Raw genomic sequence first — 24,911 nt, 5'->3', positions numbered from 1 at the left:
TTTTTGCTTAGAGGAATTTGAGGCCATAAGAAAAGCTTACAAGAGAATTCGTTTGATGTGGTAGCTCCTAAATCGAAAGATAATCCGAAAGATCTTACACCTTTAGCTTCATGCGCGAACACATATCAATTAGTTTGAAAATCAGCTCCAAGTTGCTTTTTGCATGGTAAGGTTGTCCACAAGATAAAATTATGATTCATAAACTTCTAAAAATATATGAGTACACGTTGCTGCTTGAAAGTGATTGAAAGCCAAAAACTTGGAATATATTATATTGACTAGATACACATTAAGGCTCCTCTCTCTCTCTCTCTCTCTCTCTCTCTCTCTCTCTCTCTCTCTCTCTCTCTCTCTCTCTCTCTCTCTCTCTCTCTCTCTCTCTCTCTCGGCCCAGCATTGGGAGCATTTATTTACGCGTTTTTAACACTCGACACCCTGTGCGTTTCCAGCATGCACGAGTTCCAGGCTCCAGCAGCCAGCTTCGATCTGTCTCTCTCGGGCCATCATTCGCCATGCCCTGTTTTGCCCTACCACTTCCAACTATAGCTTTGTGGACATGCGCCACTTGCATTCTGTGTCTGCGATTTCTCTCACTGGCCACGTTAATTACACTCCAAGGTCATTACGAAGGTAGCAGGGAATTAGGATGCTCTCTCTCTCTCTCTCTCTCTCTCTCTCTCTCTCTCTCTCTCTCTCTCTCTCTCCTCTATAATGAGAAGGTTTATGGAAATGCATGGGAAAAAGCTCAAAAATGATCCTCTAATAAGACAAAAGAAGCGTGGCATGCTGCAAGGAGCTCCCATGTTCCCTCTCTCACCACCTTCTAACCCCATGAGCAACCTTATTCCTGAGGAGCTAGATGACGAGGAACAAGCTGTTGTCAAGGAGGAGTTTATAGTCGCTGGTGCAGTCTTGGACAAAGCCTCAAAGCCTATGGAAGCATATACAGACCCCTTTATCCCTCAACGTTGGCTAGAATGCATGTTGCATGACACACATCAGAAGGTTTGGGGCTTTGGCAATTATGCCCTACTTGCCCCAGTCAATGAAAAATTTATGCTCGCCCTTCTCAATGAGAGAGATAAAGAGGCAACTAAAATTGGCTTACAACAAATCCTCTTAACCAACTCCTCAAACATCATTGAGCCCTATCTCATTGGATGCCCTTTTACTATGGCATACTTTGAGACACAAAGGTGCTCCACCAACCTTGGATGTGTCTTGGGAGTAAAAGGTGTTATCTCTCTAACCGACAGAGATCCTAGCTATACTACATAGCTATGGAACATTCACCGCCCCTTCATCAAATGTGGTTGTGACTTCAATGGAGAAGGGGATCATTGCAGAGACGGTAACGTCCTATGGTTTGATCATGCTCTATGGCTAATCATGTTCAAAGTTGCTTCCTTTTCTCGACCGACTCTTTGAAGAAGTCCACCCTGAAGTTCCTAAAATGGGTTGCTACAGAAGGTCAAGAGGGTATCAAAGCACTCCTCATTCACCACATGTATAGGGAGAGGCTCAAAGAATATATTAAACAGGCTGCTCTATTTCAGCAAGCCCCGCTTGATGCTCAGGACAATGAAATGGAAACCTTTCTTCAAAAGGCTGTCTTGCCCACCAGAGAATCTAACTCTGACTCTAGACATGGCAAAAGAGGAAGAGTGGACTAGGGAAGAGGCAGACAAAGGAAGGGCATGAACCCTCGCTTTTTAACCCAACCACCTAACACCCCTTCCTGGACCCCAGTTTTTTCACCATCTGAGTCCTCTACTAGCTATTCTACTGTCATCCGATCTGCGGCACAGACCCCAGTCCATCACCCCTTGTTTTACCCCCACACCCACCTCTACTTCACGTGCTCGATCTGCTGTTACCCCTGGATGTGCTCCCAGTGCTAAGAGTCTGCTATATTTTTTTATCTAATTGCAGGATGTTTGCAAGGATGAAGTTGGAAGATTTTGTTTGAATCCTCCAGCCCCTACCAAAAATCGCTTCTTCATACATATTACATACATGAATGCGCTCATGGATATAAGGTCTATCCATGCCTTCTATAGCCTTTTTTTGTATGGATTGGATATTCCAACTAATGAGCTATGGGACAATCTCTGTTTTGCTTGGTCATTCATGGACCCTATCAAGCTACAATTATGCAATGCTAAGGAAATCTTTTCCAAAATTGTAATTCCAAATTGTCAAGTGCAATGAGTCTACACCTGGGTATTGTAATAGTCTTAAACATGTGCTATTTTTTGATCTTAAGTACATTGACAATCAGAGTATGAAAAACATTCTCATAAAGGGACTTAATCATATCCCGTCCCAGCCTTTGTGCAAACACATTGCCATAAGCGAACTCTGGTTATGCCTTTCCAATGTGTTACAAAATAGCATTTTAGTCTTACCTCCCCTACTTTAGGAGGATAGAGTTAAACAACTCTTTTGGGATTTTTGTGGAACCATGCTTACATTTTAAAACTCAACCAAGTTAATTGCCCCTATGGATCAGCATATTGAGGCTCTAAAAAGCAAGTATTTTATTACCTGCTTAGACAAGGCTGCCAATAACCCTATCTTTATATGCCAACCTTTATGACTCAAGAAGCTAAAAAGAGGCTCTCTGAATCCGACTTTCTACCCATTACTATTCCCCAGTCTGACATTTTGAAAACAATTAATGATTACCTCACCAAACTTCGTCTCAAAAACCTTTACCCTCTACCTTACCTAACAGCCATTTATAAGGCTCACAAAAATGCCTTCAGATGGATCACTTGTGGGTCTAATTGCTGTTTCTCAGAGGTATCTGTACTCTTAGCTTGCATCCTAAAAACATGTATCCCCTGCTTAAAACATAGGGCACACTTACTCAACCAAAAAGCCTTATTATGTTGTAATATCCGACTTCAATCTTGGTGGGTTGTGGACTCCCTATACGAAGTTATTCTCACATTAGGGCCAAAAACGACTCAAAAATGGTTGTTTGTTAATCTAAGGATTAAGGAATAGTCCAATAGTTATTTGACACGTATACAAAAGTATGGCACTCTTGTCTCCTCTATTGTGGGTTTTGGTGGTCCTATTTTGACAGAGAACCGCTAAATGTCTTGATCACAAGGCTGAAACTGCTATATTTAGGTGCTTTCGGCGAGAGCTCATTAAATTTGCGGCTCAAAGCAATGAAGTCTCGTCTTTTATTCTATTTTATATTTCACAAAAGCGTTGTCAAAAGATAGGAAATCTATGTCAGAAGGCTCTCAAAACAAGAGCATTAATGACAAATCACCTACTTTTTTCAAACGTATACCTTTGTGGCTCTCTAGTTTGTGAGAGGTTTTAGTTTCTCTAGTTTCCGTCTATACTTTCTTTCTTCTCTAATCTCTGAGTTTCCATGGCGTCTTTTGCACGTCACCCTTCACATAACATAACTTCTTGTGACTTTCATAACGATAGAGAGGATGGTCTTTGGAAGTCCATATCTTTTCGTGTGAATGACTGGGTAACAATGCTTCCTTCATGCAAAGGTGTACACAGAGTGAAGAGAACTAAACGCGATAAAGTAAAAAACCATTGGAAAGGTCGTGTTCTTGCTTTCAAAGTGACCGACAATGGCTGGCTAGCTAAGGTTCAACATGTGTACATGGCCAAGGATATGGTGTTAGACTGGGAAGAACATCCCACAGTGCATTCTTACTGTAAGTACAAAAAAAAACTATTTGATACAGTGAATTTTTTTCATTATCCCATTGTTTTTCTCATTTTTTGATTCCATTCCAGATATATTTTCTTCAACAGCTGTGGAATGGCAGCCTGTGGAGAGTCTGAGTGGGACGTTCAAAGCAATGCATAAAGGGATTGCAAATGCTATGTATGCTGACAAGCCACCTTCCTTTTACAAAACAATGCATTTGTTTGTCTATTTTGCAAATACAAAGTTCCATCACGAGAAGGTGCATATGGAGAACTACATCAGTTACTCGTTCCCACCATAAGTTCACTTGATTGGGAAGCTCCTGATGCATGTACTATATCAAGCTTCAAATCCAAGATCAAAGAAGACATCCTTAAAGCTATGTCTCCGGGCAGGATATCAAGAAGGATTAAAGTTCAATGGTTCTTGCCTATACATGTCTTTGTGGCATGTTTCAAAACAATGGATTTGCAGAGGACAAAGACGATGTGGCTTAATAGAAGACTTTCTATGACTGAACTTGATAATGTTCTTGGAGACGGATGGAGCACCAGAGAAACTTTCCATATTGGTGAAAATATTAGTTGTAGAGTAAGCCCAAATTCTATGTCTATCTCATATCAACTATGTCATCAATCATTAGTTCTAGGCTATGACTATAGGAGATGGAGAAGCAAATTAGGTAGCTAGGTTCCTCTCGACTCTGAGGAAAATTGTCCAGAGTTTGAACTAAAGGTCACAGTACATCCACACACCGAGTATAGAAGCCTGATAGTAACAACAAATTGGAGACTAAATGATGTTAGAGAATCTCTTGAGTTTCTTGATGAAACATCTCCCGAGTATAGATTCAAAGTGGATGAAATTGTGGTGAGCACAAGGATGGAGAATTCAACCTCTTGCATCACATGCCTTCCCCCAAAAAGAGTTGTATTTGAGCCACTTGCAAGGACTTGAAAAAACAAGTTCAATATTGTAATCATTTTGCAAATATATTTATCTTTTCTCTACTTATGTTGTAATAAACTTACATGACATCATGATACACATTTAAGAATCGACAATTGCATTAAGTATTTGAAGTACAAAATTATGAATCACCAAAGGGTATATATATATGTTCATATGGACAAAATGAACAAAAATGTACATAGCTTTTGTGGACTATTCAATCATGAAATTCCACTTTTCTTTTTGCTTGAGAGGATTCTGCATCCTCAGAGACCCTTTTCCTTTTGTGTTCAGAAGGGGGTGAAAGTTCAGGAGTGGGTGGTGGTGGTGACTTGGCAGGGGTTGGTGCTTTGGGCTCCTTAGGACTGGCTGTCTTGGGTGATTTGGCAGCTTTCTTTGACAACATAAATGGTAGCTTGAAAGGTGAGCTAGGTGCCTCCCCCTTATTGTTCTTAAGTGTACGACGCTTTTGAACCTTGAATTTCAATGGTGAGTGGAATGGATGGCCCTTTGTATCTGCTCTTTTTTTTCCAGGGCTCTTAGTGGGACTCTTTCCCTTGGCAGTCTTCTTAGTGGGACTCTTCCCCTTGGCAGGGATCTTCTTTTTGGTAGGACTCTTCCCCTTGGCAGGGATCTTCTTCTTGGGACTCTTCCCCTTGGCAGGACTCTTCACCTTGGTAGGACTCTTCTTGTGATCCTTTTTCTTTGTATGGATCTTTGCAGGACTTTTTTTCTTTTGATCCATTTTCTTTGCATCCAAACCTTTGGTGACAAAGGAGAATCTGGATCATTTGGATTTATTGATCTTTCCAAAACCATAGAAACAGCCTTCTCTCTCACCCACGTGACCCAAGACTCTGGATAGTCATGCAACTGAAAAAAATAGAAAAAGGAACTAAAGGACATGACATACTTACATAAAACATCAAAATAAATACATGAACCACACTTACAGTGAGTGTAGTCATCCGGCACCTTCACTCAAGATATCTCCATGCATTTGCAAGCACCCTCCATCCACAAGATGTTGAGTCTGTCTGTAAAGGCACTTTTTGATTGTAGTACTTGAAAGCTTCTATATTGTAATCCTTGTTTGTGGTACTCAGGTGACCAACAATAAGTTTGGCAGCACTGCAAGAAGACATTGAATCAAAAAGCTACTAATAGAAAACAATGGGCCATCATCAAGCATAGATTATGCTTCATACTTACAGTTTACTTTTCCCATGGATACTTGACAATGAATTCATAAATATAATATCTTTCTCCAAAAGATTGAAGATAATAAGACTCCAATGTCCTCTACAAAATAAAAAACAAATTAGCTAAGAATACCACAAAATGTTAAAAATAACATGTAAGGAGTTAACACTAGGTTGGTAATGGGACACTTTTATGTCCTGTTAAGTGACCATTTTCCTTGAATTATGTCAAGAGTTTCAAAATGGATTTTGAGGTGCTATCTGTCTAGAAAGTTGTCTCAAGAGCTGAAAAAAACTCGACATTTTTTTGGAATATCAATTCCATCTTTAACCTTGTCCTTGCACAACACTTCACAACCTAAACTGTGTGAAAAAACAGGTCCTGTTTTTGGCTTTTTCCAACTTTTTGCAACTATACCACTCTAGAATTCATGTTTGTGAGGTCTATAATGCTAGAGAACTATCTTTAGTAGTCCTCAACATGTCCTGATGCTTCTAGGGAGAAATAAATGTTAAAGTTGTAAGTTATGACCAAATTACAAAAGTTGTCAAGTCCAGTTTTTTAGCCAATTTTAGCTCTTCTATGATTTTTTTGGTGGCTTTCATGATATCCAAATGTAGTTTTAATTTTCTATGTCGCATATTGTAACATAAAGCTAATATTCCTTGAGTTTTGGGGCACCTAATACCCTATTTTGCATAGTAGACAACGATGGTTGATTTTTTCAATTATAGAAGAAAACGAAACATTCTAGTATATCAAGTATAGCTTTTTGAATATTGTTAGTTTCTTATGACAACTACGTGCATTTTGTAGGTAGTAACCATATCTAGTCATAAGGATCAAATTTGGCTAGATATTGAATAGTTTCTATGGGATTCTACAACTCATAATGTTGAACCCTGTTTTTTCATGTTTGTTGTATTTAGCACTTCATCTTTGTCCCCAAGATTCCCCTTGGTAAGAGATGTATTATTCTTTTGACATGATCCATGGCTCCTTATGAACCTAAAGGACAATAGGGAACTAAGAAAACATGCATATATTATTTGTATTGAGCGTGGCTATAGAAACTTTGATGATAGATTTGCAGAATGGTAAAAATTCAACTTTTTTGTACCTATCTCTTTTGGCAAAACAAAAAATAGTGAGTGAGAAGCAATCATATGTTCTGATCACCAACCCATTGAAGTTAACTAGGGAATTTATCTCAAGTCCCACAAAAATCCCTAATCTTATTTTTATGCAACAAAACGTAAGAAATGACCGTTTTGATGAAAATGTACGGGTCCATCAACTTTGGAGGCTTGGTGTGACCAAAAGATGAGAAATTTTACAAGTTTCTTATTTTTTCCATGTGTAGTAGGCCTTGAACTATAACCTCATGAAAGGATTTTACAAAATGAGTGGATCTACTATGGTTTTGGAGGTTTTTTTCAAAACCCTGAAAGGACACTTTTATGTCCTGTTAGGTTACCAACCTAGTGTTAAGAATCACCCTTCAACATAGGGGTATAATATGTAATTGCAGGTCAGCATGTTAAAATCGTCAAAAGAACTTGAAAGGGTTCCTTGCTTGTTGAAAAGGCACTGTGTCACTAGAGGGTCAAGTATGGCAATTTGCATAGCTAGAGTCTCTAGAAGATTCCTCATAAGACACCTGGAAAAGGAAACACAAGCCACAATGAGCCCCTTGTGCCTGTCTGCCATGCACATGCACATTATAATAATTAGCAAAGCAACACACCTGAGAGAGATATAGAGCACAGTGTCACCAAGCTCAATGTTGGGATTTACAAGCATACTTGTGTCTTGAGGGAATATGTCCAAATATGCCTCAATATCTCCAAACAAGGAGACATCCACCACCATTTGGCCTGTGAATTTTTCATAAAGAAGAGAGTTGGATGCTCTTAAAATTTCAGCTTGCTCTTTAAGGATAGCATCCTCGGATATCATGTCTTGCTCCCTCTCAACTTCCTTTCCTGGTTTAATATCCTGGGACTTTCTTGTCTCGTACTCATGTGTAACATCCTCAATGACAACCCCATAATCTTTTTGCTGCCTGGAAGGAGGGATGTTTAAAATTTGGAAGGCTCTAAGATCCTCACTAGGAATGAGCTCAAGAGCCTTATCAAACTTGTACCTTAGCTTTGACACAAGCACAAAATCTTTGCTCATAAGTGTGACCCTGTGAGCAAATGCAGCTGCAATGTAGCTATCATTCATAAAGTCTATGAGAAAGTCCTCAGCAGCTTCCTGAAGGCACATCACAGCTTGAAACTGCCACCTTACCGAGACAAAAGTTTTGATATTCATCATGCTTACAAGTCTATCAGATATCTCTTTCACAACCCTCATGAAAGAGAGCTTTGGAATTAGTAGACAAGTAGACTTTTGTGCTTTTCTTATTTCTCTTACGGACTTCACCTGATAATTCAATCTTTTTCTAGCATTGGGCCTCTGACGAGGTAGTGGAGGGGGTGCTTTCTCTGCATCTTTCTCAGCATCACCTATTTCTGGATCAGTTGGGGCTTGGTAGACCTTCCTTGCAGTTTGCTTAGTCCTGGCCATTTGGGTAAAAGAGCACACCACGCGACAGAGGGGTAGGCCACAACCTTCAAGATGTTTCTATCGCGCCGTGTGTGAGGAGAAGGGTAACACGACGCGATAGAAGGGTGACCCAAGCTATGGAATAGGTCCGTTTTGCGTCGTATGTGACCACCGGAACATGCAAAAAGAATCTCACAAAACTCCTTGTACGACACAATAGAGGGCGCAACCACACCTTAGAACATAGCAGTATCACGCCGTATGCGAGGTGAAATCTTAAAGCCGAGAAAATCCCCCGCACGACGCGATGAGAGCCCCACCTAACAGTTGCAACATACGCTTATCGCGTCATATGGGAAGCCATGAGTATTTCGAGAAAGAGACTTCCACAACGCGGTAGAAAGCACACAAACACCTTAGGACATGGTATAGAGCCTCATATGCCCGTCAAATCTTTATGTCGAGTCAATCCCCCGCACGACGCGATGAGAGGTTCACCGAGACTCTAGAACTTGCGCCTATCGTGGCGTAAGGGATGCTTAGAGTATAGGAAGCGGTAGAAAGTAGAAGGTGCGCCCACATGCCCAACAGTTCCGGCCGCGTCGTTGAGAAGAAACTTATCTTGGCTTAGTGGACGGATGACTCGAAGTACGGGTAGTTGAGGACGACACGACGCGAATGTCGAGTATAGAAGAAAGCACAAAATGAGCACGTGACAAGGGTTTATATACATAAGGCCGTCCGTACGATGACCGTTGTACGCAGGCCACGTGGCACGTGTGCATGGCAGACACGTGTCACTAACGGTCATATATCAGATATATATAAAGCTTGGTCTCGAATTTTAAAAATGTTGCACGCTCACTTGTCGCATATGACGCGAGATATCGTCTATTTTTGTGTAATACTTTCGCCTCACACAATTTCATCTTTGCAAATTGCACATTGGTGGACCCTATCGCTTCTTGTTTGCGTTGTCTCGTACGACGCGCAGGGAAGAAGTTCCAAAGGTTGGGTCCAATGCCTATCGCGTCATTTTGTGTTTTACGGTTTTGTGTGGCTTTGTCCCGCACGACGCGCAGGGAAGCAATTCCAAAGGCTAGGTCCAACGTCTATCGCGTCATTTGGTCCGTTTGGAGTTTGTGTGGCTTTGTCCCGCACGACGCGCAGGGAGGCATTTCCAAAGCTTGGGTCAAGCGCATATCGCGTGGTCCGGTTTCGTTTTGCTGTGGTACATTGGCACGAGTACATTTGCAAACATTGGACGTATTCCCGTACCCTGTACCTAGCTTCACCTGTCGACTTTTCCTCTACCATGATTGAAGGCCGGGAGGAGATTTTGGAGGAGAGTCCAAGTGAGAAACTATTGGTGGCTGTGATGGATGGTGGTGACATGGAGGTGTACACCAAAGCATATGAAATATTCAATCCTGTGTTTGATCTTGCAACTTTGTTAGACCATTTGAAAGACTTCTTGGCAGAAGAATTCAAAGAGTTTGAAGAAGCAGTTGAAGGCAAGTGTTTGGTTTTAGATGGGAAGGCTTATTGTCATCTAACCTAATATACTACAAACTCAATTGAGAAGAGCAAAGTAACAAGGAGGTTTGGAAGATTTTCTAAGAAGACTTCCTTTGTTTGTCCACCTACCATTTCTTGTCAATTACATTTGAAACCTTGTAACCTTGTTCCAAAAGAAGTTGCTTTTCTTTTCTTTTTATTCCTTAAAGTTGACATGCAAGGCAAAGCTGATGAAGCGAAAGATACAGATGAGGCGACAAATAAAAATGTTTCCACAGTTTTGCAGCTTGAGAAAAGTGAAATTCTAGAAGAGGAGGAAGTTGATGTTGCAGCTGAGGAGCAGGAGAGTGCAAATTTTGATGTTGCTCAATTTAGAGCTAGTACTGTCATTGATGAGCCAACAGATGAGGTAGAGGTATCTGAAGCTTCCCTTACTATTCCAAACCTTCCCTACTTCTTTATCAATGGGAAAGAGTATATTCCTCTCCATCATATCCAGTGTTTGCTTAATATGAGGGAGGACTACTGTATTGCAACCAATTCTGAAGGTTCTGAGGTGGCCAAAGATTTTATTGACACAGAAGAAGAGTCAAAAGAGGAGTTTTTGGCACTTGATCGTCATACATCCAATAAAGATTTTTTGCCTGCTCCTGATGCACTTGCTCTATGCATGAGAAGAGTGGAAGAGGAAAAACCTTCCCTCAAAGATGAGGATTTTGAGAAGAGGCTTGTTGAGCTTGGCATCCAATCTTTTGGTAGAGACTTTAAGCTGAAAAAAATTGGAAAGGAAGTTGACATAAGAGAGATGACCGGATCATGCAATCTCCTTCAAGAAAAAGTCATTGCTGAAGATGAATTGCAAAAGGTGATCTCCCTACTGAAATCTTTCTTTTTTTTCAAGTTAGTTTTAATTACTCATTGTCTTGTTTTGCAGATTGAACTCCTTGACAAAGACAATTTTCTTGGGAGAGCTAAAGGCTCGAGAGGGAAAGCAATAAAGGGCTCTTCAAGAAGGGATGCTTCCTCTCTCATGCACTACATGCCTACATTGGATAGTGCCACCTTCTGTGCTTTCCACATGTAGTATTCTGAAGATCCTGAGTTGCCAATGTTTGCACTGAAGATATTGTCACGGTTTTTAGGGTACACTCCCCTTCAAATCAATGCAAACAAGATTATGCTACTTGAGAGAGCAGCAGCACTTCGAATGTTTGGATATGCTGCAAGATTCAATGCCTCAAGAGCAGGATACTTTCTTTGCTACTCTAGCTATGCAGTAGCAGCTGAGGAAACAAATGTCAACCTTCTTGGGGGCTATAAAAGAAGAAAGTTTTTGAGATATAGGGGTGACATGCCTGGAGATATAAAAAAAATCAAAAACTGATGTAAATTTGACAATTTTTTGCACCAAAATATCTTTTTTGAATTTGGATCTCTTTAGAAAGATTCAGTACAAATTTTCAAAGTGAAGCATTAATCTCAGATCTGTGGTTGAGCAGCATGGTTGTTTGATCTCATCCGTTGTAATTGCCTCCTATAGAACCAATTGAATAATTCCTTTAGTGCATTGCTCCTTCTTTGTCCACCTCCCTTTCTCGTACATTTGAAAAAAGAAGTCCTCGCTTGATAGTGAGATTTTTCCATTCCCTGAGTATTCCATGTTGCAAGGGATCTTTGTTTTGCAAAATATGGTCCATGTAGGTACAAAATATGCTAAAAATAAAAAAAAAGTTAGTTGAACTCAATAGGATGCAAAGTAAAATACTATCCAGACTTTAGAAAGTAATTGAATACTCACCAAGTAATATGTGATGTCTTTTGCTCCCCAAGCATCTGTAATAGCAGTTATTAAAATCTTTATTGTCTTTTTAAAGTCATCTGCATAAGTAGCAGAGCTAACTTGTTGTCTCAAAACTTTCAAAAAATTATCGAGCTTCTTCTACACTTCCATGCATTTGTTGGCTACATCTGGTCTACTTTTGACATTGGTTGTTATAACACAAAGATCCTTCCAACAGTTCCACATAGCATCAACTTGTTTGTTGTCATGGTTACTCAAAAATCTTCTGGCTTTTGCTCCACCCATTGAAACATCTTGCAAAACATCACCGGTTCCTTTTGAAAGAGTGGGATCTTTTTTTAGATGCACTTGACCACCATGAAAACCCATTTGAGATAGCAAAGCCTCGCATTTTTCTATGCACTCGTCTGCAAGTTTAGTTGGCTTAATAGAATATGCATAGTCAAGATGGAGTCAAAGCAATTTGTCCAAGATTCTAATCTCTGCATGCATTGTGCATATATGTACATTTTTTAAATCTATTGTTAGAATTGGATCCCAAATCATAGAAGACGATGGGTAGTCGATGATGTTAACACTATTCCTCGATGGTGCTTTTCCAACCTCGTGTTCTGCAAGCCATCCTTTTGTTCCAGTGCTTGCCATGCAATATAGACATGGATACTTGGTATTGGCACCTCCACATACACCAAACATGCACTTTAATGCTTTTAGGTCGGCACTCAAGTGCCATTCTACAAAAAAGTCACCCATGCCATCTACACAGAGTTTTTCACCTGCATTTTGGTCCTGTATAACAGAAGGGATATCGGTCTGCAAAAACAGCCATTTCAATGTATCGTGATTTTCTACTGGTATTTGAGCTGCTCCGATCCACCAAAGTTCCATTTCTGATTGAGTTTTGTGGTATGGGGAATCAAGCTTACCCTAGCTATAGTCCAATGCTCTATTCATAAGGGATATGGATACTCTTTCCATTTTTTGACATTTTTGAATTTGAGCTTCATCCAATTTTAGAACAAATATAAGTTTTCCTTCACAATCTACTTCTTGCATATTATAGTATCTCACCATAGCAAATTGAACATTTTTTATACTCATCCAAATGTTATTAAAAACATTATACTCAAAAGAAGATTTTTTTTTCTGTTTTTCATATGGCATCGTTCCTTCTATATGATAGTACTCTCCAAAATGTTCGGGTATTTCTTCATTTAATAGAGTTCTAACTTTCCCAACATTATGAGGCTTAGGCAACCCAAAATCTTTAATCTTGTAATTCTTTAAAACCTAAAACCAGGTTTTAGAGATGGCCCTGTAACCCCTTCTACTCACCCCCACTGTGTCACAAACTTCTTGCATTTGAGAAGGTTGGACCAGTAAACCCATATCTTTCAGTAAACTTTGAAATATCAATTTTTTCTGAGTTTGATTTTCAGGAAGTTTCAAAAGTTTAAGAATATCACTTTTGTTCATTACCTCATTCAAAAATCTCACCCTTTCTTGACCATTGGACATATCAAATCCTGAAAGACTAGTCACATGTTCTGTAGTAATCTTTAATCTTTTTTTCTTTGTCCAGAACCTTCTGTTAAGTTTACTACATCTCTCATTCGTTTTACATGTGCTCTTAATCCTATTGGAGTTTCTTTTAAAGTCCGAAGTTGGTGATTTTCTTGTTTTAGAGATGCTATTTGGTTTTCAAGTTCTAAAATTCTTACTGCAGTTGAAGACAAAACAGTTTTGAGATATTGAATGTAATGTGTATGATCAATGTGTAAATGAGATAACCTAGAACTATATCCTAGTAAGCCATCAACCCCATCACCAACAAATCTCATCAAATCATGAGGTGTGTTAAAACATGGATACCTTCCAGTGCTAGGATCCGGTGGATACAAGCTCCCATCTGTCCATATATCAATGTGTTTCTTTCCCTCGTTGCGAAGTTGTTGTGCTTCATTTGCAGTTGTAACTGGTCTTTGATAGACACTCCGCGTAGTAGCATATTCCTGGCTTAGCTTAATGTTCAAGTGAAACTTGCGGTTATCACTAATGGAAGATGTACTAGTCATTGTAAGTAATGAAGGAGCAGAAAGTATAATGAAAATAACGTAGCAGCAGAACAAGGTGCATCAGAGAAGAAGAGAAAAAGCTCGCGAAAGGTGAGAGAAAAACGAGAGATTCAAAAGTGGAAACAACTATTTGCCGCCAAGTGAAGTAAATGAAAACAAATTTCGAGGTGAGCCACAAAGGAATGTGAAGAAAACGATATCTTTTTGAATATTTAGAGAAATGTACCTAAATACGCTTTAGATTGCGTAGATATGCTTTGAATGACCAAAACGGACAAATTTGGAGCCGTTTTTACCACAAACGGCTCTGCTAATTAGTAATTTAACCAATTCCTTACACAGCCCTTTTTGAGTCTTTTTTGGCCCTAATGAATCTACCAAACAAAGTAACCTCGGTATTCTCAGTTGATATCAAGAAATGTTATGAGAATATACCTCATCAGGGAAGTATTGGCATAATCTCCATCATCAACTCACTCATCAGCTATGTCTTTGATCAACAAGCCCCTTTTATCTCATTTAAGAACTTCCCCAAGCAGTGTACAAATGGAAACTGGTCACAATAGCCTTATAAAAACCAACTATCCTTTGACAAGAGACAAGTCCTTGAGCTAAACTCCTGGCTTATTAGTAATATGTATGTACAGTGTAATGGAGAGGTCTACAGGCAGATTAATGGCATCCCCATGGGACTTGCTTGCTCTCCAATTTGGTGTAACTTCTACCTCGACCATGCATTGGAATATACCTACATACACTCAACCCTCCAAGATCCTCTTCATCGACACCACCTCCTTCAATTCAAAATTCCATTCAGATTCTTTGATGATATCTTTTGGGTCAATAATGATCATCCTAGGTATTTTACCATTACCAACCCAATTTACCCCCCCTGCCTCTCCATTGATGACAACAACACCATTTTTAAAGATGGTACAGGAGTTAGCACAACCTTCCTCAGCATGCAGCTTGAAGTACATCATGGGAAACTCCAACGGTCCAGGATTGACAAGAGTAAGGTGGTCCCTGCTCATGTTCTAAAGTTCATTCATAGAGGCAGCAAAACAGGCCCTCAAACTAGTCTCATAAGGTCATTTTATCCCAAATCAAGCCCATTATCTTCTGTAACCATTCTATAGAACAAGCATGCCTTGATATTAAAGCCCTTGTCCAAGCCTTTTGTACCAATTGCTTTGAGAGAATTGGATTATGGAGAATCATCTATAAATATCTGGATGACACAGAAGACCTTCAATCATGTGCAAACTTCAAGAAAGTCCACTCTTGCCTCAGGAGGTGGGCACTAGGTCCCTAATGGGGGCCTAGTGCCCCCATTAGTGGGCTCTCCTACAAACATCAATAACCTAGTGTAAAGAGGAGGGTTTATTCCACACACATCCATGGTGCTTAAGCATAAAGCAACCATTGGAATTTTTACCAACCTTGGCATTTTTTTGAAATAGTCTCTTTGAAAAATTAACAAAAGGGAGTGTATAAGTTTAATCATTAATGGGATACGCTGAGAACCTAAAACCTTAGGTAAATGAGGTAAGCCGCACCATATGGAAAGCACCTCTTGTCACATCCACATGCTTCCACTAAACCACTACTCTAGGCTTACACCCCTGCATGGCGGGCACAGAGGGTGAGTTCTTTCAAAAGGGGAAAACCCCACCAATTCTCCCATGTCGCCCATATCCCCACCACCCCACTCTGCAAAAAAACTGACTACTCCTGCTTACTGCTCTTTCAAATGGATAAGCTACCTATATATGTGAAGGTTGCTGTGTGGGACGCTGAGAGCTTGAGCTTGCAAGACTTCTTGATAGGACCTTACTTCACCAATCAACTTAACATGGAAGTTCCTACTCTGGTCCGGGCGGGCATCACAAAATACTTCTTCTTTCTTTCTTTCATTTTGCTTTTAGCTATGGTGGACATCGATAACAAGTGTCCTTCATTGATGACACCTGCCTTCCACTACTAACTCCTCTCTTTTGTTGTTGGCTGTGATGGTGGCAGGTAACATTTGAAGGACTTGCCATATCTTACATGCAAATGGAATATTGAGGATGGTTTTTCTTTGATTGTACTTTGCCCACATTTTCACATGATAAATTGGGATTTTCTTGGCATTCTGTGGTTATTAGTAGATGATTGTCATCTTTGTGCTCTGATTATTGAATTCCTCCTACACACACACACACACACACACTCTCTCTCTCTCTCTCTCTCTCTCTCTCTCTCACACACACACACACACACACACACACACACACACACACACACACACACACACACACACACACACACAAACAACCCACAACTTACAACTCTGGGGTTTACCCGCTATGGACATATGATTCACTTAAATATTTTATTCAAATCAAAGCTTAAAAGACTACAATCGATTGAAAAGACTACAATGGATTGGGAGAGACAAAGAGAGAAACTGACCTCTGTGTGGATCATTGGATCGACAATTTGACGGATCGCAACCTAAAATCTACAACGCTAAGAACTTCTTCTAACTCGCGTAGGCAGAGATGGGATGAGGAAAGAAGCTTTTCCTAGTGCTTAGAAGCTTCTGTGTTCTTCTTGATTATAGCATCTTTGAGATGATGTGATGAGGAAAGGAATGGCAGAGAGATCCTGTGTTTCTCTTTAGCCAATGCTAAATGGCAAGTGCATATTAAGATGAGGCGCCAAGGCTCAAGCTTGCAATTTGCCAGACTCAAGAGGCGGGATAAGAGTAAAAGGGGCGAGAGATTTAAACTATATAGGTGAGGCTTGCAAGTTGCCGCTAAAGGCTTGAGCTAAAATAACGTTTATTTTGAACGTTGGGAGTTGGAACTTGGGCTAATTAAAGCATGAATAAAACTTTGATAGCTTGGTCTTAGTGATTGGTGCACAATGCACATGCCACATTATACATAGGATTCGTGTTTTATCACATAATGAGTCATGAGAGTGATCAGTCATAACACATAACATACATACACACACCTACACACACACACACACATATAAAATATAAACCTCATACTTTTTTATTTGCCCTTAAAAGAATGTTACTCTTATATTTTGTAAAGGTGGTTTACCTTTGCTCACACACCTTACAGGTCAAAAACCTTAGGGGTCCCTTTTCCCTTAGGTTTCCAAAACCTTGAAAAAAAAAAATCATGAGGTAAATCTCAAAATTTGTAGGTGAGATTACACTAAACCTAGGTTTTTTTCGAGCATCGTTAATAAAACTAAGACGCTCCTTGGCCAATGGTAAATAGATGATCTCAGAAGGACATGATAATTGACCTTGTGTATCAACGATAGGGGGGTGGTTTGTAAGGGGTGGTTGCCCATATAACCGATGTAACTGTGGTCCCACGGGACTATTTGACACCACTTTGTCAGGTGGGATCAACGGTCCAAGATCTTTGAAAAGAGGGTGAGAATATAGTATGATATGGCAAAAGTGATGGGGTGAGGATCATATGGTTTTCACTTGGAGATCACTTTGGAATGGTTGGGGTCACATGATGATCACTTGGAGATCAATTTAGAATGGTTGGGGTCACTTGGTGATCACTTTGGAATAGGTACTACGTTCACAGGGTGATCACATCTCAATTGGGAATCACACGGGGATTACTTGGCAATCACTTGATGTTCACATTGAGTTTTCTTGGGGTTCACTTCGATTGTGATCACATGACGATCACTTGAGGATTAATTCGCCATCGGACGGTATAAAACCAATCCCACCGCCTCCAATTGATAGCGACCATTGATCCCACCTGACACAAGTGGTGTCAAATAATCCTGTGGACTGTGGTCCCTGGATGATGTCATGGCTCAAAACGAGCATGGCAAGACATTGTAATTTCTTGGGATGATCAATATAATTCACTCACAATTGTGAGTTCTGCTATTTAAAAAAAAAAAAAAAAAAAAAACGACTAAAGGTGCTCCTTGAATTTATGATTCTGTGGGTGTCAAGAGACAGAATCATCATTTGCGAGAGCGGTAGATTCCATGGCTTTCTCAGGATCAGCAGGTTTGCGCACGGTTTGTGGTTTGACGAAGATGAAGGCCCCTGTCGAGGTCAACTCCATCGCTCACAGGGCCGCCGCCTGTCTTGCCAAGGAGCCTCCATGGACCCCTGCTTTTGAGTCGGACCTTGCCCACATTCTCTCACATCATGCTGCTCCCATGGTTCTGTCGCAGGTGCTTCTCCACCCGCACACCCCATCCAGTATGGCTGTGCGCCTCTTTCAGTGGGCCTGCAGCTCTTCGCCCTTCTTGGCTCGTGACCTCTCCATCTCGAAAGCCCTGGCCACCTCCCTTACCCGCCCACCTCAGCTCCTGCACCTGTGGTCGGCCCTGCGCTCTCTGGAGATGTCGCCTCTCCCAGTACCAAGCCACCTTTTCACTGCCTTGATTAGGCAACTGGGTGAGACAGGCTTGCCTTTCCACGCCAAGCACCTTTTCTTTTCCATGCCCTTGCTGTCCTGTGTCTGTCCCGATGTTTACACTTGCAATGCCCTTCTGCATGCCATGCTTGGCTGCAGCCCTAGTCGTACTCTTGTCAAAAAATCATCGGCAATGCCATTGACAGAGTTGCTAGGCCAGGCTTTGGCTCTCTTTGACCACATGGATGGAATGGGAATTCAGCCCGATGTCATCACTTGCAACATCATTATAAATGGCCTTCTAAGAGCTGGTCAACTGAAGCCAGCCTTTCAAGTTTTCTTCTCCCTCGTCCCCGACACGGGAGCAAACACCACATTCGGCACCTTCGTGATGGATGCCCTGCCGAATGCTAATGAAGTTTGCAACGATCTTGTGAAACTAATGACTTACTTGAAGGATTGGAAATGCATCCCAGATGTGGTCACCTACAGCAGCCTGATGGATGGCCTGATGAAGGCCAAGGAACTCGACAAGGCGCTTGCCGTACTGGCTCAGATGGAGCAGAGGGGTTGCATCCCAAACGTGGTCACCTACAGCAGCCTTATGGATGGCCTGATGAAGGCCCGGGAAGTCAACAAGGCTCTTGCCATACTGACTCAGATGGAGAAGAGGGGGTGCATCCCAAACGTGATCACCTACAACAGCTTGATAGATGGCCTGATGAAGGCCCGGGAAGTCGACAAGGCTCTTGCCGTACTGGCTCAGATGGAGAAGAGGGGGTCCATCCCAGACGTGGTCACCTACAACAGCCTGATGGATGGCCTGATAAAGGCACAGGAGGCTCAGATGGAGGAGAGTGGGTGCATCCCGAACGTGGTCACCTACAACAGCCTATTTGATGGCCTGATGAAGGCCAAGGAACTCGACAAGGCTCTTGCCGTACTGGCTCAGATGGAGAAGAGGGGGTGCGTCCCAGACGTGGTCACCTACAACAGCCTGATGGATGGCCTGATGAAGGCCAAGGAAGGCGACAAGGCTCTTGCCGTGCTAGCTCAGATGGAGGAGAGTGGGTGCATCCCGAACGTGGTCACCTACAACAGCCTATTGGATGGTCTGATGAAGGCCAAGGAACTCGACAAGGCTCTCGCCGTACTGGCTCAGATGGAGCAGAGGGAGTGCATCCCAGACGTGGTCACCTACAACAGCCTGATGGATAACCTGATGAAGGCCCAGGAAGTCGACAAGGCTCTTGCCGTACTGGCTCAGATGGAGAAGAGCGCGTGCATCCCAACCGTAGTCACCTACAACAGCCTATTGGATGGCCTGATGAAGGCCAAGGAACTCGACAAGGCTCTTGCCGTACTGGCTCAGATGGAAAAGAGGGGGTGCGTCCCAGACGTGGTCACCTACAACAGCTTGATGGATGGCCTGATGAAGGCCAAGGAACTCGACAAGGCTCTCGCCGTACTGGCTCAGATGGAGAAAAGGGGGTGCGTCCCAAACGTGGTCACCTACAGCAGCCTATTGGATGGCCTGATGAAGGCCAAGGAGCTGGACAAGGCTCTTGCCGTACTGGCTCAGATGGAGCAGAGGGGTTGCATCCCAAACGTGGTCACCTACAGCAGCCTTATGGATGGCGTGATGAAGGCCCGGGAAGTCAACAAGGCTCTTGCCATACTGGCTCAGATGGAGAAGAGGGAGTGCATCCCAGATGTGGTCACCTACAACAGCCTGATGGATGGCCTGATGAAGGCCCAGGAAGTCGACAAGGCTCTTGCCGTACTGGCTCAGATGGAGAAGAGTGCGTGCATCCCAAACGTAGTCACCTACAACAGCCTATTATCTGGCCTGATGAAGGCCAAGGAACTCGACAAGGCTCTTGCCGTACTGGCTCAGATGGAAAAGAGGGGGTGCGTCCCAGACGTGGTCACCTACAACAGCTTGATGGATGGCCTGACGAAGGCCAAGGAACTCGACAAGGCTCTCGCCGTACTGGCTCAGATGGAGAAAAGGGGGTGCGTCCCGAATGTGGTCACCTACAGCAGCCTATTGGATGGCCTGATGAAGGCCAAGGAACTGGACAAGGCTCTTGCCGTACTGGCTCAGATGGAGCAGAGGGGTTGCATCCCAAACGTGGTCACCTACAGCAGCCTTATGGATGGCGTGATGAAGGCCCGGGAAGTCAACAAGGCTCTTGCCGTACTGGCTTAGATGGAGAAGAGGGGGTGCATCCCAAACGTGATAACCTACAACAGCCTGATGGATGGCCTGATGAAGGCCCGGGAAGTCGACAAGGCTCTTGCCATACTGGCTCAGATGGAGAAGAGGGGGTGCATCCCAGACGTGGTCACCTACAGCAGACTGATGGATGGCCTGATGAAGGCCAAGGAAGTTGACAAGGCTCTTGCCGTACTGGCTCAGATGGAGCAGGGGGATGCACTCCCAACAGTATCACTTACAACAATGCATTAGATGGCCTATTGAAGGAGAATGAAGGAGAATAAAATCAACAAGGCTCTAGCCATACTGACTCAGATGAGGAAGAGGCGATGTACTTGTGACACCGTCCCAGATTCTGTGACATATACTCTCTTTATGAACTGGATTGTGAAGCAACAAAGGCTAGAAGATGCTTTAGGACTTCTAGAAAAGATGCACATGGTAGGTTGTGATCTGAATGCAGTCACCTACACCGTCCTTATTGATGGACTACTTAATTTGAATGAAGTCAAAAAGGCACTTGGCATGATGACTCAGATGGAAAAGAGAGGAATGCTCCCTAAAAAGAGTACTCTACAATGGATTTATCAACGAGCTTGTGATGGAGTAAAGAATGAAAACTTGAAAGCGTTTGAATGATGCAGGGTTGGAATTGCATGGTCTTTGTACAGGTGACAGACTTGGGGGCTATCATTTTTACAAATGTAGACGAAATCACAAGGAAAGAGGGCTTGCGCAGAAGAACAAAGTGATGTCTTCGGTTTTGTTATCATGTCACTCACAAAGTTTGGTATGTTTGCCATTTGGAAATACTCTTGGTTCAATTACAGAAAACCTTGAGAGTTGAGGATTAGAGCTTAGTCACAGGCGTGTGGGCATCATTGACTTTTCCACCTTGGAAAGGAAAGCGAGGGCAGGTAGTGCAAATTGGTCATTCCTGGCATCATGTGCCTTGATATGGGTGCTTTCAATGATTGTGATTGCTCACGTCTGTGTATTGAGATATGTACTATGGATGCCAAGTGTGGTATGCTCACGAGAACAACACAAGTGTGGTATGAGACACCATCTCTAATCTGCTGTTTCTACAACTTATGTCCAACATGGATAGAGTGAAAGGGCTCTAGATAATCTTCCATTGGATGTGCCTCTCTCCAGGTAAGAACACCTGTGCTTGCAACTTGAATGCATGTAGCTTTTTCTTTTGACTGTGCCAAGGAAATCAGTACATGTGCTATTATTGTGATGGTTGGTTACTTGAGAAAAGACATGCTTAGGCAACATGTTGGCCACTATGTCTTCCAAGAGTGGCACAAGTGATTTTGGTAAGGGATCATCGCTTGGGCTGCAACATATATCCAACATGGATAGAGCAAAAGGGCTGTGGGGAGTTTTTCATTGGACGGAAAGAGAGGGCTTCCCTCTGATTGAACGTTGCAGCTTCCATTTGTGAGTCCAGATTTATGCCGAGGCGACAGATTTATGCCGAGGCAGTCAGATACATGCTAATATTGGTGATGCTATATGGTGCATGTATCGTAGGGTATGTCCAGACGGGTCAGCCAAAGAGGCTAGGTCTGCCCAACAGGGGAAGATCAAGGGTATTGTGAGAGCTGCACTTGGAGAATGTGGAGCAAGCAGCGCCCAACAGGGGAAGATCAAGGGTATTGTGAGAGCTGGACTTGGAGAATGTGGAGCAAGCGGCTCTTTCCAAATGTAGTAGGATGCAATGTAACATCATGTAACTAGCTGGATTGCTATTAGGGGCTCCTAGAAAAATATGTTGTCCTTGGCAATTCTTTGGTACGAATAAACTGTGTATTCACAGGAGGATGGCAAGTTCTTGACAAGTTGGAACTGCGTTTACTAGGGTGTGGCCAGTAGGGGAAGGTGAGGAAGCTTTTGACTCCCAAAGAGGCAAAGTGAGAACTTCTATCTATATGCTATTACCTATGCTTGTGTCTTGGGAGCACATGCCTTCCTGCTAAAATTTGACCTGAGAAAACAAATTCTTGATGACTTGGCAATGCATTGGTCGACCATCAGAAACACAAGGAGTTATTGACAATCTTCCTCTCTCTCGAACAACATCTCTTGAGCTTCATCTCTTGAACAGCTCTTTTTAGAGAATGTGGAGCAAGGGGCTCTTTTCAAAGTCTCTTGGAAGGCACCCTGAAGACATGTGGCATCATCTAAGAAGCTGAGATTGTTACCAGGGGCTACCATTGCAAGCTGTGTACACTGGGAAGCTTTGCTTGCTTTCAAAAAATCCGGAGCCAGATCTTCCTTTATATTTGCATTTTGATGGCATGTGGCTGACATGGGCAAACAGATGCATCATTGGATTTATTGTGAAGGGTTGCTTCTGGTGGCACCCTGCAAGGCATTGGCATGGGTAACAAATTCATGGTGAGGTTGTTAATTAGGGTTTGGTGGAAAAAAGCATCGCCACACTTGGCAATGCAATGATTGAGGGCATTCTTGCTTACAAGAGAACATAAATTCCACAAACTTATCTTTCAAGATTGGAATGAGCTCGATCGCTTTGATGATCGTTTTAGAGTTGAGACTTATAGTAATTGATCAAGTTCAGACTTCAGATTACCATATGACACATTTAGACTTCAAATAACCAGACATTAGATGACATCGAACTTCAGATGAATAATTGAAATGAGAGGGAATATAATTTAGATTATGAGACAATTGGAATTGTATTCAAATTTAGATAATGATTCGAAGTACAAGAGTTTATAGAATAGAGCTTTGGAATGATTAATTTTGAAAGTACAACTAGTATTAGCATCATCATTGAATGCTCCTAAGCTCTACAAGATACATGAGGCTAGCGTCAAAGACTCTCAAGAGGGAAGAGTCTCGAGTCCCTAAAATGGGATTAGTGAGTCCTATTTATAGGTATCCGCACTGGGGTTTGATTGGTTGCAAGTCAAATAGAATCGGGTAAGTGGTGGTAATTCTTGCATTGTGTCTAGGTAAACTCCCGTGCAAGGCATTGGTTGGTTCCGACCTTCTACATCCTTCTCTCCTATGCTGAATTTTGTAAGGTACAAAATTTCAAGTTTTGAGTTGGTTTTATCTCCTTCGCTTAGGCTTCCTCTTATCTAGAGCCTTCTTCACTTTAGGCCTCTCAACCTGTTGAACTGGTGGATGTGCAGTTCTGGCCACCACTTGTTGCTGGGAGTACTAGAGGTTGTGTTTTCTTCTAGATAATTCGATGAATTGCTTCTTGCTCTAGTTGCTCCCTCTTTGTTAACATCTCTACCTCATAAGGTCTTTGTGTGTGGACCATCTAATGTCTTCTTACGCTTTGTCAGTCATGCCCTTGCAAGCTTGTGGCAAATGGATGCAGTTTAGATCCACTCAACAAGGTCAGGCCAATTGTCTTTAACCCAAGCTTTGAAGAGTACCTTAAATATCTCTTTGAACTAATGTTATGAATTGGCTTTGTTGGCTAGTTCCTTTCAGAAATTTTGAAAGCTCTGACTAATAGCTAAAGCACTTCATTTGTGTACCTTGTCATTTGGCTGACCTAAAATTGCCATTGGGCCATCATGTCTTTAAAGTTGATCATCTTTAAGCTCTAAGATTGTGTCTTTCTTTATCTTTCCAGTGTCACTGAGCACTGACTTCCATGCCACCCATAAGGCCCTACTTTGCTATGACTAGTCTCTTATATGATCGACTATTTGAATGTATCTCATCTGATTTGCGTGTTCATTGTAGAATGAATATATACATGGATAGAACCTTGGTAGTTTATCCTCCTACATGAGTACAAAATACATGAGAATTGGGGAATTAGGTATTTCTTCAATGTAATGCACTACTGTCTCATTCTCAGCATTCATCATCTTTCAGAGTATTTTGACTAAGTGAAATAAATGCTTGAGAGATTGTTCTTGTTCCCTCATAGTCATCATCAAGGTCAATTTGTCCTAGTTGGTTGATGCATTGGTTTTTCGAAGAATCTGTACTTTCTGATTTAGTACTTTGCGTGCAATTTGGAGCTTTTGAAGTGCCGATTTCACTTTATTTTGTCTTCATGTAGTTGTATGTAGAACGATTTTCCAATAGCATCTCTAGTTCAATTCTAAACTCTGGGTGTTCATTGTAGTCATTTTCACCATCATTCAAATAGTGTTAGATATGGAGTTCCTTCTCCTTTCCCGAGTTTCTTACTGAGACTCGGGAGATGATTTGTTATAAGAGGGTTAGACTTGCTGTCTCCATTTTCCTCTGTAAGGATTACTTTTCCTTTGTTTAGTGTAGAAAGACCTAACCGGATCTGAGTACCTCCAGTTTGCCGAGTGTTGGGTGCTCATTAGGGTCAAAAACATCTCAAAAAGGATCGTGTAAGAAATCCGCTATGTTGCTAATTAGCAAAGGTTTGACTGGTCAAAACAGCTCCAAATATAGTTGTTTGGGCTTTTAAAACATAATCTAGAGCATATCCAGCCCTTTAAAG

At 41.9% G+C, this 24,911-nt stretch overlaps 1 pseudogene; it reads left to right on the top strand.

Annotated features, from left to right (window-relative positions):
* The first annotated feature begins 17,802 nt into the window (after positions 1-17,802).
* LOC147452117 (uncharacterized) lies at positions 17,803-22,990 on the top strand (annotated as a pseudogene).
* The last annotated feature ends 1,921 nt before the right edge of the window (positions 22,991-24,911 follow it).

This window comes from Adiantum capillus-veneris, chromosome 8 (genome assembly GCF_014529385.1).
Source record: "Adiantum capillus-veneris isolate H3 chromosome 8, ASM1452938v2, whole genome shotgun sequence".
Taxonomy (NCBI): Eukaryota; Viridiplantae; Streptophyta; class Polypodiopsida; order Polypodiales; family Pteridaceae; genus Adiantum; species Adiantum capillus-veneris.
This window is presented reverse-complemented; position numbering and strand designations above follow the sequence as displayed.